Source organism: Cetorhinus maximus, chromosome 27 (genome assembly GCF_964194155.1).
Source record: "Cetorhinus maximus chromosome 27, sCetMax3.hap1.1, whole genome shotgun sequence".
In the NCBI taxonomy this organism is placed as follows: Eukaryota; Metazoa; Chordata; class Chondrichthyes; order Lamniformes; family Cetorhinidae; genus Cetorhinus; species Cetorhinus maximus.
The window spans coordinates 28841652-28857843 of record NC_135905.1 but is presented as its reverse complement, the minus strand read 5'-3'; the positions used below and the strand labels follow the sequence as shown (position 1 = coordinate 28857843).

The 16192-nt window shown below is 43.7% G+C and overlaps 1 protein-coding gene across 5 annotated transcripts in view; it reads left to right on the top strand.

The window, feature by feature from the left end:
• Nucleotides 1-35: 35 nt before the first annotated feature.
• p4ha1b (prolyl 4-hydroxylase, alpha polypeptide I b) overlaps nt 36-16192 on the top strand; it is a 91711-nt gene continuing 75554 nt past the window's right edge. For 2 of the 5 annotated variants that reach the window (XM_078530970.1, XM_078530969.1), the window contains exon 1: nt 11075-11189. The gene's annotated coding sequence lies outside the window, so the exon portion shown is untranslated. Of the gene's footprint in view, nt 355-11071; nt 11190-11299; nt 11320-16192 lie in introns of those variants that run through there. The other 3 variants (XM_078530966.1, XM_078530971.1, XM_078530968.1) reach the window with 3 other exon arrangements.

Sequence of the window (16192 nt, the reverse complement as noted above, 5' to 3'; positions counted from 1 at the left end):
TGTCCACCCGCAGCGCCCCCCGGTGCTCGGAGGCCATAGTGAGCGGCGTTGGCACTGGGAGTGCCGGATGTCCACCCGCAGCGCCCCCCGGTGCTCGGAGGTCATGTTGGCCGCTGTTGGCTGAGGATAGTGGAATATGTGAGAAGCGGCACGTCCAGGACTAAAGGGGAGGAGGTGGGCCCAGGGAAAGGGGAGTCGAGCTGGCGGGGCCTGCCTTTGGGCCGAGGGAGGGAGGCGACAGAAGGGTGGAGGCCCGCCTCTCTGGGCTGCAGTGTGACAGTGAAGTGAGCGGGGGCTGAGGCCAGAGGAGGCCCCAGTGAGAGAGAAGGATTGAGCCACAGAGACAAGGCCGAGGTAGGATTTACCAGAACTTTCCCCCCTCCTCTTCTACTGCCCAGTGAACAACAAATACAAAACTGTCACAAAATAGGTATAACATTTAGGAGATGGGGAAGAAAATATAAACAAGTTGTCCAATTAACTCCAATTGGAAGATTGAGAAATTTGTTTTCATCTTTTTAGATTCAGTTTAGAAGTTAGGAGTGGGAATATCCCCCACTTGCCTGGATGAGTGCAGCTCCCACAACACACAAGAAGCTGGACACCGTCCAGGACAAAGCAGCCGCTTGATTGGCACCACATCCACAAACATTCCCATCCTCCATCACCCACGCACAGTGGCAGCGGTGTGTACCATCTACAAGAGGCACTGCAGGAATTCGCCAAGGCTCCTCAGACAGCACAATCCAAACCCATGACCACTACCAACTAGAAGGAGAAAAGCAGCAGATAGATGGGAACACCACCACCTGCAAGTACCCCCCCCCCCCCAAGTCACTCACCATCCTGACTTGGAAATATATCGCCATTCCTTCACTGTCGCTGGGTCAAAATCCTGGAACCCTTTCCCTAACAGCACTGTGGGTGTACCTACACCACATGGACTGCAGCGAAGGCAGCTCACCACCACCTTCTCAAGGGCAACTAGGGATAGGCATTAAATGCTGGCCCAGACAGCAAAGCCCACATCCCGTGAATGAATAAAAAAAAATTCTCATTCAGTTTTGAGAAATTTATCCTCTCAATTCTTCATTCTGATTTTTCCAATTTCAAATCAGGTTCTGCATCCCTCTGTTTGCACACCCAGTGTGCCAGACCAACAGACACGGTGCAGCATATTCGACACCTATCCTGCCATAGAGATGAACTACAGAAGATCAGAATTATACTGCCACTTAAGAATTTGAAATCAGTTGTGAGGATGACCTCCCTATGTTGCCGTAAACTATGACTAAACATTAAATACCCCATAGGTGTCAGATTTTGTCACCACTGTCGGTGACATGCAAGTTCCCTTACCAAAACAATCCTATTATCTTGTTTCTGAGCACTGGGCTAACTTACGTTCTTTAGTTTGTTCCAGGCACTTGGCGTTAATGTATATTTGTGTAACATTATCACTGTGTGTAAAAATTTTTTAACTGTGCTGTTTGCCAACTCAGTAATCGCCCCCCCTGCACAAAGAGGGGACCTATCAAGTGAAAGATCCAATGGCAAAGTTGGGAGAGAGAGTAAGAACATAAGAAATAGGAGCAGGAGTGGACCTTTGGCCCCTCGAGCCTGCTCTGCCATTCAGTAAGATCTTAGTTGAAATTTTGCATTAATTCCACTTTCTCACCCTACCTCTTAACTCCCTTAGTGCCCAGAATTCTATCAGTCTCAGCCTTGAGATCATTTAGGACTGAGCATGCACAACCTTCTGAGGATTCTAAAAGTTTCACAACTCTCCGAGTGAAAAGAATTCTCCCCATATCAGTTCTAAATGGCTGACCCCTCATCCTGATCTGACCACTTGGTCTAGACTCTCCGGCTAGGGGAAATAACTTCTCAGCATTAACCCTGTCAAGCCCTCTGAAGAATTTTTAGTTCAGAGTTCACCACTCAATCTTCTAAACTCCAGAGCATATACGCAGGTGAGGTGAATGACTACCCTTTACATCAAGAGAGCATTTGACCAAGTGTGGCATCAAGGAGCCCGAGCAAAATTAAGAGTCAATGGAAATCAGGGAAAAACTATCCACTGAGTGATACCTAGCACAAATGGTTCTGGTTGTCGGGGGTCAATCATCTCAGTCCCAGAACATCATGCAGTAGTTCCTCAGGGTAGTGTCCTAGGGCCAATCATCTTCAGCTGCTTCATCAATCACCATCTCCATTATAAGGTCAGAAGTGGGGATGTTCGCTGAAGATTGCACAATGTTCAGCACCATTCGCAACTCCTCAGATACTGAAGCAGTCCGTGCCTATATGCAGCAAGACCTGGACAACATTCCGGTTTGAGCTCATAAGTGGCAAAATAACATTTATGCCACACAAGTGCCAGACAATGACCATCTTCAACAAGGGAAAATCCAACCTTCTCCCCTTGACATTCAATGGCATTAACATCACTGAATCCCCTACTATCAACATCAAGGGGGCTGCCATTGACCAGAAACTGAACTGGACCAACCATATAATACTGTGGTTACAAGAGCAGGTCAGAATTCTGCAGAGAGTAACTCATTTCCTGATTCCCCAAAGCCTGTCCACCATCAACAAGGTACAAGTCAGGACTGTGATGGAATACTCTCCACTTGCCTGGATGAGTGCAGTTCCAACAACATTCAAGAAGCTCGACACAATCCAGGACAAAGCAGCCTGCTTGATTGGCACCCCATTCACCACTGATGCACAGTGGCAGCCGCGTGTACCATCTACAAGATGTGCTGCAGCAACTCACCAAGGCTCCTTCGACAGCACCTTCCAAACCCACGACCTCTACCACCTAGAAGGACGAGGGCAGCAGAAGCATGGGAACACCACCACCCCCTGCAAATTCCCTCCATGTCAATCACCATCCTGACCTGGAAATATATCGCCGCTCCTTCACTGTTGCCCTCCCTAACAGCACTGTGGGTGTATTTCACCACATGGACTGCAGTGGTTCAAGAAGGCGCCTTCTCAAGGGCATTAGGGATGGGCAATAAAAATGCTGGCCTAGCCACATCTTGTGAAAGAATAAAAAAAAAATCCATTTTACTCAGTGGTAAGGTGTTAAAGGTGTGGTTAGGGTTTAGGGCTCATGATCACTACTAACAAGGATGCAAGATGAGAGAGTAAGAGGTCCAGAATCCTAAATGGGTGATCACTGATGGGTTGGGAGGTCGGATTTAGTGTCGAGCCCATTTGCTTTGCAACTTTTCCTTGCCATTTATCATAATGTGGTGTGTGTTACAGTTCACTCAGGGAGCCAGGGTTGCTGTGGCAACATGTACTTTCTGCATGCCTGTTGTAGTCCGGAGCTATGAATAGTGATGGTAGAGGCTCCAATTCCTTTCCATCACATGGCTGATCAGGAATCTCTCCCACTCTTACCGCCTGCCATTGGCGTGTGTTGGAAGGATTTGCAGGATGATGCTCAACCTGTTTGGCCACGTTATAAATGCACCTTCCTCGGCCATCAAGTCCTGGGGTGGGACTTGAACCTGGAGCTTCTGGCTTAGAGGCAGGGATGCTACCTACTGTGTTACAAGACCTCCATAATTTATCATTGTACCGAGAGATAATTCTATCAGAGATTTCAGGTGAGAATCTGCAGCTCTCCTATCATTGGCTGGACTTTTAAATATAAAACGGCAACCTTTGCGGTATTTTTTACCTTCCCTGACTTGGTGTTTGCTTTTCCTTGTGCCCTATGAAACCCCCAGGAGTGCCTTTCTGTATAACACACTTGTTTAATTTAAGTTGTCATATTTCCATTGATGACAGTGCTGACAGCTTTCCAAAAGGTCTTGTAATTGCAGCCATATATTCAGGCTGTGCTTGTCACTGGCATAAGATGCCAGTTGTATATTTATTGTGCTTAATTGTATACAGGTGGTCGGCATAACTGGAGATTCACTTGTGCTTTTATAAATAGGAACAGACTGAAACAGGTGGTTGTTGGGTTAGGAGGTGCATGTTTGTAATCTGTATCTCTGTAAATAAATGCTTATAAAAATGTGTCGTGGTTCTAGTTCTATCCTTTGCTCGGGAGTTTAATATAAGACACTGTGAGAAGAAGTAAAAAAAGGGTGTGAAAGTGTTAGGAGAACCCTAATAAAGCAGTTCTCTAACAGGTGACACAACAAGGTAAAGATCTGCAGCAAAATCTGGTGGATTGTGTAATTGTTTCACAGGCTCCAATTCTAAGAGACTGCTTGCGCTAGAAATACTTCCTTGAAGATAGAATTTCTGTCTGTACCCTACCCAATTATTCATGCTGTTCACTACCCTCCCAATCTTGTTTGCTTGTTGCATGCTAAAGCTTCTAATTTTTTGCCTCCCACCATATAATGAAATGTAATCTTTCTAATTTAAAACAGTGCATATTTTGTGGTCTTGCATTGCATCATATTCTGATACGTGACCAAACTTTTGTTTCCCGTTTGAAAGAGTTTGGCTGACTTTCATACTCGCCCCTTTCATTGGCGTGGCTATGCTACACCATGAATCCAACCCTGAAGCATTCTTGAAAAATATAATGGATTTTGCTATAAAAAAAAAATGTCCTTTGTGTCTTGGCAGAGCAATAATACAGGTGGCAGTGAGATAATGACAGAAACAGAACATTGGCAGAGGTAACCTGAATAAGAGCATAGAAAAATGGAAAACAGTGGCAATGCTTAGCAGGTCAGACGGCATCTGCAGAGGGAGAAACAGGGTTAATGTTGCAGGTCGATGACCTTTCATCAGAACTACTCTGATACTAACCCGAAATGTTAACTCTGTTTCTTTGACCTCTAATGCTGCCTGACCTGCTGAGTATTTCCAGTATTTTCTATTTTTATTTAGATTTCCAACCTCTGCGGTATTTTGCATTTGTACTAGAATAAAGCATAATGATGTTGTGCCTGGATCGAAGCAGAGGGATGGCTATCTACATGTAAATATATTCAGGGCACATGAGGTTAGTTGCATCTGTTAGTGGAGGGTTATGGCCAACCTGGAGTTTGCTCAGATAAAAGCAAAAAACTGCGGATGCTGGAAATCCAAAACAAAAATAAAAATACCTGGAAAAACTCAGCAGGTCTGACAGCATCTGCGGAGAGGAACACAGTTAACGTTTCGAGTCCGTATGACTCTTCAACAGAACTAAGGAAAGAGGTGAAATATAAGCTGGTTTAAGGGGGGTGGGTGGGACAGGTAGAGCTGGATAGAGGGCCAGTGATAGATGGAGATTGCCAAAAGATGTCATAGACAAAGGGACAAAGAGGTGTTGAAGGTGGTGATATTATCTAAGGAATGTGCTAATAGGTGACATTAAGGGTAGAAAGCAGGACGAGCAAGATACAGATAGCCCTAGTGGGGGTGGGGTGGGGGGAAGGGATCAAAATAGGCTAAAAGGTAGAGATAAAACAATGGATGGAAGTACATTTAAAAATAATGGAAATAGGTGGGAAAAGAAAATTCTATATATATTATTGGAAAAAAGGGGGATCGGAAAGGGAGTGGGGATGGAGAGAGAGTTCATGTGATAAAAATTGTTGAACTCAATATTCAGTTCGGAAGGCTGTAAAGTGCCTAGTCGGAAGATGAGGTGCTGTTCCTCCAGTTTGCGTTGAGCTTCAGTGGAACAATGCAGCAGGCCAAGGACGGACATGTGGGCATGAGAGCAGGGTGGAGTGTTGAAATGGCAAGCGACAGGGAGATCTGGGTCATGCTTGCGGACAGACCGAAGTTGTTCTGCAAAGCGGTCACCCATTCTGCATTTGGTCTCTCCAATGTAGAGGAAACCGCATTGGGAGCAGCGAATGCAGTAGACTAAATTGAGGGAAGTGCAAGTGAAATGCTGCTTCACTTGAAAGGAGTGTTTGGGCCCTTGGACGGTGAGGAGAGGGGAAGTAAAGGGGCAGGTGTTGCATCTTCTGCAGTTGCATGGGAAGGTGCCGTGGGAGAGGGTTGAGGTATAGGGGGTGATGGAGGAGTGGACCAGGGTGTCCCGGAGGGAACGATCCCTGCGGAATGCTGCCGGGGGGGTGAAGGGAAGATGTGTTTGGTGGTGGCATCATGCTGGATTTGGCGGAAATGGCGGAAGATGATCCTTTGAATGCGGAGGCTGGTGGGGTGATAAGTGAGGACAAGGGGGAACCTATCATGGTTCTGGGAGGGAGAGGAAGGTGTGAGGGCGGATGCGCGGGAGATGGGCCGGACATAGTTGAGGGCCCTATCACAGTTGCCTTAGGGAGTTGAGGTATTTTCCAGAGATTTTCTGGCCACGGATTGTGTTTTTTTTTTGCCTCCCCATAAATTAGTTTTAATGATTATTAGTTCGGGGAGTGTAGCATGGATAGGGTGAGGATTGCTGGCTTTTTCTTATGTTTGCTGCTTGATGATGCTAACATACTAACCCTGTGCCACAATAGCAATTATATTTTTTGGCAGGGCGGGGAGGGGCGGGAATGGGTTCTTTTAGCTCAGGCCCGCTCTCCCCAGATCCGTCGGGCCAGGTGGATATCTTTGGGCATGATGGTGACCTGCTTGGCGTGGATAGCACACAGGCTGGTGTCCTTGAAGAGCCCCACCAGCTAAGCCTCGCTGGCCTCCTGCAGGGCCATGACGCCGAGCTCTGGAAGCGCAGGTCGGTCTTGATCTCCTGCAGCAGGCGCTGGAAGGGCAGTTTGCGGATCAGCAGCTCGGTGGATTTCTAGTAGCGGCGGATCTCCCGCAGAGCCACGGTACTGGGTCGGTAGCGGTGCGGCTTCTTCACGCCGCCGATAGCTGCGCCTTGGTGGCCAGCTGTTTGCGGGGAGCTTTACCCCCAGTGGGTATGTGTGCTGTCTGCTTAGTCTTCGCCATTTAATTCCTCCTTTCTTTCCCCTCCCAGTTCCTCTGGTGTACCATAGAAAGTAATTAGTAATGTGGAACACCCTGAGGCATTTCAGCTCTTCAATAACAGCCTTGATTCTTTTGGCTTATTGCTGTCTCCCATTCGTCAGAACCAGAGGTCTTTGGGTTTAAACACTACTCCAAAAACTGCACTGAGATGTCAGCCTGGATTGAGCGCTGCGATGCTGGAAATGCCATCTTTCAAATGTGACCCTGTTCACCTCTAATGTGGCCATAAAAGATCTCATGGTACTATTGGACGAAGGGAAGTGAAGTTCACCCAATGACCTGGCCAAAATTTATTTCTGCTGTTTAAATCCCTTCATGCTGCACCTCCTCCCATCCCTGGAGCTTCCTCCAGCTCTACAACACTCAGAACACTGCGCTGGTCCAATCCTGCCCTCTCGTGTAGCCCATATTTCTTCACCAGTCCGTCTGCTGTCTCGACCCTAAACGCTGGAAATTGCTCCCTAAACCTTGCTGCCTCTCCTTTAAGACACTCCTTATAATTTATCTGACCCACGTTTTGGTCACATGATGTCTCCTTTGGCTCGGTGTCAGTTTTTGTCTGATAACAGTCATGTGAAATGCTTTGAAAGATCTTAAGCCTTAAAAAGTGCTGTACAAGTACAAGTTGTTGCTTATTATAGTTTTGATCTCTGGTGTGTGCCCAGGTAAAGAAATACTGGTACATGATTCCTACTAGCTAACTGGAAGCTGCCCGTGACTAATGGGCACTGCACGTGATGCAAAATTTTAGTTGTATTTAATTAACCATTTTAATTTGAGGTCAAGATGCCCAGTGCTCTAAAATGCTTGACCCAATCTCTCTCACCATCAATCTGTATCACCACCACCATCTGAAAGACAATTAGGAATGAATGATAAATACTGGCCTTGACAGCAATGCCCAGATCCTGTGAATTAATTTTAAAAATACATGACTCATAGCTGGAAGCTTCCATGCCTAATGGGTACTCCAGGATACAGAATGTTTTGTTGTACCTGACTTACTAATAGTAACTCGAGGTTAAGGTGCCCCATTCCCCAAAATGCTCCATCCAATCCAATCCAATGCTCCATCGGCCCATGATAAATAGTACATGCACTCACGTAGTACATAAAGTCTGTCCACCATTCCTTAGCCCATTAATTTGGGGGTCTTTGTGTGACCTGTGTCCGCCTATTTAATACTGGGTTACTTAGTCACATAACCTTATAATCTTCCAAGAAGCCCCCGTCTTTCCCCTGCTTTCCATAACTACCAGGACCGCCTTTGGCATTGCTCACAGTAAGTCAGGTGATTGTTGAATAATCCCTGGTGCAGACCACTCTGGGTTGGATTGTTGTTTGCTCAGAGAAATTCTCAATTGGGAATGTGCTTTTCAATTTCGGGTTTCAGATAAGAATCATCCAGCATTTTAATGGTTTTGAGTCAATAATACCAGATAACATCTGAAATAACTATGTGTGCAGTACACTTGTTTCCAATATATTAAATAGTATAGAAGTGAATAGCTCTGTGCCCAGAACAATGCCCTGTGAAAAGCACAGTACCTAGTGGAACTGGACTGGTCCTCAGAGTTTTGTTTTCTGTTTATCACCACCTTCTGCTTTCTATTTAAAGCCAGTTACCAGCTGAATTTTCCATTGATTCCAGAAGCTTTGAAAGTTTTAGAAGCTCATTTTAAGAATCTTACTACCTTCTGAAAACCTAAAATAATATTCCCAGTTTATTAACTTAAATTACCTTTGGAAAGAATTAACAAATTATGTCATACATAGCCTGTTGCTTCTAAGTCTGCATTGATTCCTTTTGCTCCTTAGATTTAAATTGAGAGCACTCCATTAAAACTTTTGAACATTTTTCCTATTTTGGTGTTGGGCTAGAATTAACTATATGCTTCATTTGTTCTTATGAATATTGGCGTAACATCCATCTATCTTCCATTTTTTGAGTTTTTGATGTACTTCTTAAAAATATTTGCCAGACCTTAAGCAGACCTCGTCTGCTTCCTTTGTGATTTCCTGAAGGATTCTGGAATATTCTGTCTGTTCCTTGTGCAGTGTGTTGATTTAACTCTTTCATTACATGTGCAATACTGATGTTTAGGTATGCCGCAGATTCTTGAACTAAAATTTGTTTACAGATTAATTTATGAAGACTGAATATTTAATTGAATTCCTTTGCTATTTCTTGATTCTCATTAATACATATTTTTAAATATCTCTCGGTAGGCCTGCCTGTTGTTTTTAACCTACTTTCTGCTGCATATATTTTTTTAAAAAACCAGAATCCCCAGCTGCTGTCTGGCTCAGAGGGAAGAAGGCAACCAGCTGAGCCAAGCTTCGTGCCATTTGAGAGATTGTTTCCACTAGTTGAGGAATTTAAAACATGGGGACAGCGTCTCAGGATAAGGAGCCAATCATTTAGGACTGAGATGAGGAGACATTTCTTCACTCAAAGGGTATTGAATCTTTGGAATTCTTTACCCCAGAGAGTTGTGGATGCTCCTCTGTCCAATACATTTAAGGCTGGGATAGACAGAGTTTTGGTGTCTCAAGGAATTAAGGGATATGGGGAGTGGGCAGGAAAATGGAGTTGAAGCCCAAGATCAGCCATCATCTTATTGAATGGTGCACCAGGTTCGAAGAGCCGCATGGTCTACTGCTCCTATTTTTAATGTTCATTTGAGTCCCAGGAAATCTATTTTCATCACCTTTTTAAAATTACCTAGCACGTACCCATACAATAATTCAGAAGGGAAATATAACAGGCTTGCCTGACCAGATCAGATTGTTATTCCAACTCTGACATCCCATCAACTTGTCAAAGGACCTCTACAAACATAGGATTCACACACGAGCATCCCATTTGTGACTTATAGGAATCAGTTCAAATTGCGGCAAAAGTATTTGGGGAAAAATACTACGGATGCTGAAATCTGAAATTAAAAATGGAAAATAGTGGAAATACCCAGCAGGTTTGGCAGCAGCTGTGGAGAGAAAAATGAAGTTAATGGTTCAGTTCTGATGATGAGTGAACGACCTGAAACATTAATCCTGGCCTGGATTTTCGCCATGTCAGAGCGAAAATCCTGGAAATGGCCAAAATTTCTAGGTCCCGCCCCCGAACCCAGCCGTTCCCATCTTTGCGGGGGTGGGACTGGAGTTAACCAGGGCTCACACGTGCAATTCGTGGAGGCAGCTGGCCATTTAAGTTACAAGCTGTCTCCACGGGATTGGGATTTTGGAAGAACAGGAGTGTGGAATCCAGAGTGTGCAGATTAGAACAGGTAAGAGGAGGTCTGAACTTGGTGGATTCTTATGGAAAGCCAGGGTGTCCCTTTGGAGAGGTAAGCTACCCCTTTGGATAGGGTTCTGGGACACCGTTGGGAGAGATGAGGCACCCTTTGGGATTGTTAAAACTGAACATGATTATGTACATTTTACACACAAACTCATTAGAAATGTCAAGCTGTAAAAGAGGTGCCCAGCTGTCCAGGAGATGTCCAGTTTTCAGGAGATGTTAAGGAGCTATCCAGGAAGTGTCAAACCAGTCAAATCTGTCAAAGCTATCTGGGGAGTATCAAAGCTGTCAAGGAACTGTCCAAAGATACTAGGTGAGTTGGCATGGAGGGTGTTAGGGTAACGGATGGTGAGGGCATGAAGTTGGCAATGGGGTGGTTAGAGGGGCATTAAGTTGGTTTGGGGGTGTGAGGGCCATGGCGGGGGGGGGTCATAGATTGGCATGGATGGAGCACAGGGAGTATGTCTGGAGGAATGTTTTTTCGTTTCTTTTTATTTAAACCTCGTGCTGGGGCACAGAGGCCGGCTTTACACCCAGCCCACCTGCCTGCCTGCAGATTTGTTCCGGGGTCGCCCGCCAAGACTCCTAATTTCAGTCCGCACCCCAGACCAAAAACACTGTGCCGGAAAATCAACTGACTCTGCGCCTCCGGACCAGGGGATGAAAATCTGGGCCACTCTGTTTCTCTCTCTCCATAGATGTGCTGCCAGACCTGCTGAGTATTTCCAACATTTTCTATTTTTATTCTTGTGAACAACACATCACTTACCCATATAAAATATTCTCCTCCCTCTCTTGGAAATTGGAAAGCATGTGAAAGGGTTAATAGCTGGACTGAGTGAGTAGCTCCCTCCCACAGGCTGATGCAGAAGAGGCTGTGTGTGAGCTACTAGTGAGTGTTGTGTCCTGGCTCGCCTCTCGCACCCACGGTACCCTCTCCAAACAGCAACCTACCTACCGCTTAAAGCAGGTAAACCTCGCAAAACCCTCTCTCCGGCCCCTCCTTGCTCTAGTCACTATTTAATCACTAATTCGGGGTGTAGCTGAGCAGCCGGGGGTTCCCTCGTCGTGTCGTTGAGTTTGTTCCCTCTCGGAACAACGTCAGTAGAATTTTTTTTAACATTTATAAAACTGTTTTTGTATAGTTTGGCGATCGCAAAGAAGTTACACTTCGAACTCCCGGTCCCCCACCATCGCGTGTCGTCGCGACTTCGCCCCAAATGTCAAATTCTAACTTCTAGCTACTCAAGGGGGGGGGGGAAAGTTTGCTTCTTCCAGCAGCGCGCTTAGCTAGTAAGCTCAGCCTTAGCATTTTCAGGGAACTATTTTTCTTGGTTATTGGGGGGGTAGTTTGCAAACTTTTCCACCATATCATTACGACAGGGAAAAAGTATTCAACTGCTTGTTAGGTTTATTGTATTTTGCTCTTGCATTTAATGTAAATTACATTGTAAATTTAACATTTTTATGTTGCAACATTATACTAACAGTGGCATGCTGTGTAACGGTTACCTACTTTCTTTTTTTGGGTTTGAAGGAGTTTCTCCAAGGTTCTATTCTGGGTTCTGGTGTTGGGGGGAGGGGGGTGTTTTTGGAGGAGGTAGAGTACGTGGCAACTTTTTCCCCCCTCAAGTGCTGTTCACGCCTTCTGACCCTGGGCGATGTTAAAAACTGCACGTTTCCCACACAGCCCATTTGGGCTTGGCTGCATACAGCGATGTCACTTCACACATCTGCAGCATTAGGAAAGGCTGCTTTCTGTCATCTTCAGATTTTGAGAGTTGTTGAACTTCTGCCCCCCACAAATGGAGACGAGCCACGTTGCATCACTGCTTATTTTTGTGAATTTAATTTAGCTTCTCAGGGATTAAAAACCCTCATTTAAAAAGGAGCTGGGTCTAAATTTGCAAGCTATCCTCCCCCAGTTTGTCTCCAATGATTTAGGGCTGCTTTATATTTCTTGTTTCCCCTTATAGTTAGCATTGTTGCATAGAAATTAAAACATGATGGGATTGATTATGCACATAAAGGCTCATCTAGTCTGTTTAAGACAACTTAAGTAATGGAGCATGTCTGTATTATGTGCTGGAATTATATAATTTAAAACCAGTAATCGCTGTTGTGGAATACGAATGGCTAAATTGATTCTGAATATTGTTCATTTTATTTTGAAAATAAAATCAGCTCATTTAAACAGGGAACCAAAGAACCACCAGAATATTGAAGAAATTAATGGAAATCTCTGCAGAGCAGTGGGTACAGAGCCCCACTCCCTGCTGTTAAGTTTTAAATGCTTTGAGACTGCACTTTTAAGAAAGAAAATGCTGCTCCGACAGCAGAGAGATCCAAGTTTCCTGGGTCAACAGTTCCGCTGTTGGAATAAGTGAGTCAGTTTCAGCATTGTGGGGGGCTGACGTACTGACCGAGGAGACCCACAAGCTGAACTGCAAAATTGAATGTAGAAATGTGTGAAGGGTCCAGTTAGAGCATTGTCGACAAAAGCTCTTTTCCTGGCTAGGTAGTGTCAGGAAGATCTAATGTTATTGGAATTTATTGTAAAATAGTGGTATCTGTGTCTATATGTGTGTGTGTGTGAGAGAGAGACTTAATTGGATTAAAGGCAGCTGGTCTAAAGGCTTTGATGTATTAGAAGATGAGCTAGGTTTGAAATGTTAAGTAGGTAAATATGGGGGAAGTTTAGAATGTAAGGTGTAAAAGGGCATTTTTAAATAAACTAGATTAGATTGTTTTCAAAGGAGGGGCGAAATGTGTCACTTAGCCAGGTGAAGTTCAGAAACAGTGTTTATTTTTCCCAAAGATTACTGGTAAAATTAGTACTAAGAGATTTTTATTATCACAAAAATAAAGTCCAGAGACATAGTGAAACAATGGGAATTTGCATTCAAAGGGGAAAATATGTATAAAGGAGCGAAGGCTGTGTGTATGTGAAAAGCCTTAAGCATCTATGCCTCAAGCTGCTGTCTACAACGAACTGAAGTTAAGAAAACTCACTTTGAATTGGATTGTTCAGGGTATCGTGTTTCTTTGCCTGGGTCTTTTAAAATCTGTGTGCCTTACTGTTGCCTTAATGAAAGTGTAACTGGAAATTAGATTAATTAGGGGATTTAGACGTTATCGTAATAATTTGTAGACATATGTATGTGCTTAAAATCATTTTTCTTGTTTATAAATATTTAATCTAGTTTTGTAAAAAAAAAACCTATAAGACTCGGTGGTCTTATTACTACTGAATTCAAAGCCCACATCTCAAAACTTACAAATTGGCAAAATTAGTTGTGATAGTTGTTTCAAGTTTCCCCCTGGGATTTGAACAACTCAGCATTTACCATTGGCTGTGCCATAACAGTAGATAGCACAAAATAACTTGGCTTTTAACTAATTCACCTCCTTTCATTGTGGAATTTATTTTGTGTGTTTTTTCTCCCCCACCCCTATCCCATCAGTTTTTTTCCATTCAAGTTGCAACCTCACTGAGTTTATAGGAATGTAGGATTTAGGAGCAGGAGTAGGCCATTTGGCCCTTCAAGCCTGTTCCATCATTCAGTAAGACTACGGCAGACCTGGTTGTGACCTCAACTCCACTCTTCTGTCTGCTCCCCATAACCCTTGACTCCCTTGTCTATCAAAAATCTGTCTAACTGTGCCTTGAACATGCCATAGCACGTTACACATTCACGGAGCTTTTTTTTTGGGTCGTTTTTCTTAAATGCCCTCCTAGTTGAAAAATCAGGCATTTTGCTAATTTTTAAAATACATCTCAGATTTGAGGATTAAGTTAGTTATAAATCTATGTTCGCAGAAGTGGAATGGCTGTGTTTATTGGCATGACTTTACACAATCTTTTTGATCTCTCAAATGATTCAGCTTGGATCTCTTGATAGGAGTCTTGTATCTTAAGTCACAAAATTGTGGGGTAAAACCCCTACCCGAGTCAAGGCTAACATTTTAGTACAGTGCTGAAGGGGTGCTGCGGTGTTGGACACCCTTCAGATGAGCCGTTGAAACCAAGGTCCTATCTGCTGGTTCAAGTGGGTGCTAAAGATCCCATGATGATATGTTGAAGGATTTCAGGGAGTTCTCTCCCTGCCCTGGCTAACATTCTGCCCTCAACCAACGCTACCAAAACCAGACCAGCTGATTCCACTCCATCGCTGATTATGGGATCTTTCTCTGCTGGTTGCCTACATAACATCCGTGACCCTACTTCAGATAAGTTAAATATACAACAAGTGCGTTAGAGATGTTTCTGATATTGGAGCATTATATAAATACAGCTCTTTCAAACTAAATTCATTATCATGTTAATATTTCCACTTGTGCGTTTGAGTTTGTGTAGTTTTTCACTGTGCTGCCTGAAAAGTTGCATCTGTGTGGAAGAAAGAGATAGGTAACTTGCAAGACCTAGGTCAGCCAATGAATCGTGTACCAATATCGCTTGAGTTCATTCATAACATGTTTGGCAAGAAGCCCTTAGTCCAGACTGTATTTATTATTACTTAATTGGTTATTTTAAAGACAGAATCTTTACTTTTATGTATGCAGCCTGTATGATTACAATTTAACCCAGCTGGAGCAGAAAGCTTGTTCCTACACAGAGACTCGAATGTCGATAAAAGAGCAGGGAGAGAAATCTTTTATTTAAACATTTTTTTAAAAAGGAATAAGTGTAGATCTGGGGTACATCAAAGTGGAGGGGGGAAAACATGGGAGAACAAGCTAGTTTGGTGTCTAGCTTCAGACTGGAATTGATAGATGTGAAAACAGCCTATCTCCCACAGTGACTACACTTCAAAATTACTTCAATGGCTGTGAAACGCTTTGGGATGTCACAGGTGGTGAAGGGTTGCTATTTAGATGCAAGCCATTGTTTGTCTTACTCATTTTACTTTAGCTGTAAGTGCTTCAGGTGAGGAGACTGGAAAGCTGGGTGTTTCAAAATGCTGCTTTAGAGACTTGACCTTGCTTTCAGCCAGAGCAGTATTGGAAGCATGAAGCTGGCAGAGTCTTATTGCCAACTTGCTTGTGCTTTACAACTGGATTTTCACTGCATATTATAGTGAACACTTGGATTTATGTAGCACCTTATTAAATCAGTGAATCACCTCAAGATGTTTCATAAAAATGGAATACTATTTGGAGTGCGTAGTTACATAGTGAACACAGGAGGCATTCTGCACCAGTGTCCCACAAGCAGTAATAAGATGGAAAACTAGTTAATCTGGTTCAAATTCCATTTACCTCGGTTGCACCCCTCCTTTGAACCAAAGTGTGGCCAAAAGTAAATAATAGGTTGCATCAACTCACATAACTGCTACTCATCTTGGTTCCCAATTGACTTTACTGAGCCATTCGAACAGGTGGTCTGGTCACCCTGAGGTGGTGGGGTCAAACTATATGCTATAATGGCAGAAGCATAAAACATAACTTCAGGAAGGTATAAGATGAGCTGCACCAGACATGTTTTTTAAGTAAAGTCTTTATAATTAATGTGAATTATACTGTTGCTTTTGCAAGTATTGATTTATACACCATAAATACATATTTCCTTTTGAATTGATGTAATTGTAGCTTATCTGATTTTTACTCAGAGCATCTAAATTATCTTCTTGCTGTAATTTTACACTGAGGTCCCTTTTTCAGAAGGTTCTGACGTAGACCGTGACTTTGAGTATTAAGGGTCAGAATTAAAATTCTCAGTAGGAAAATAAACGTGCAGGGGATCAAAATGTTTAGGCACATATTTCAAGGAAATTAAAGTGTTACAGTTTGTTAGGGATGTGTGTGAGGGGGGGAAGAGAACACATTAACATCAGTAGAGCTGTATGAAATGAGGAACAGTAGTTTTTCACAGACCTACTCTGGGCAATCAACTTATGGGCAGGTCACAGTTGTGCATTCACAGGGGCTTGAAAACAGGCTGAATGCTAACCTGAGAGAGAGAAAGATGAAAAT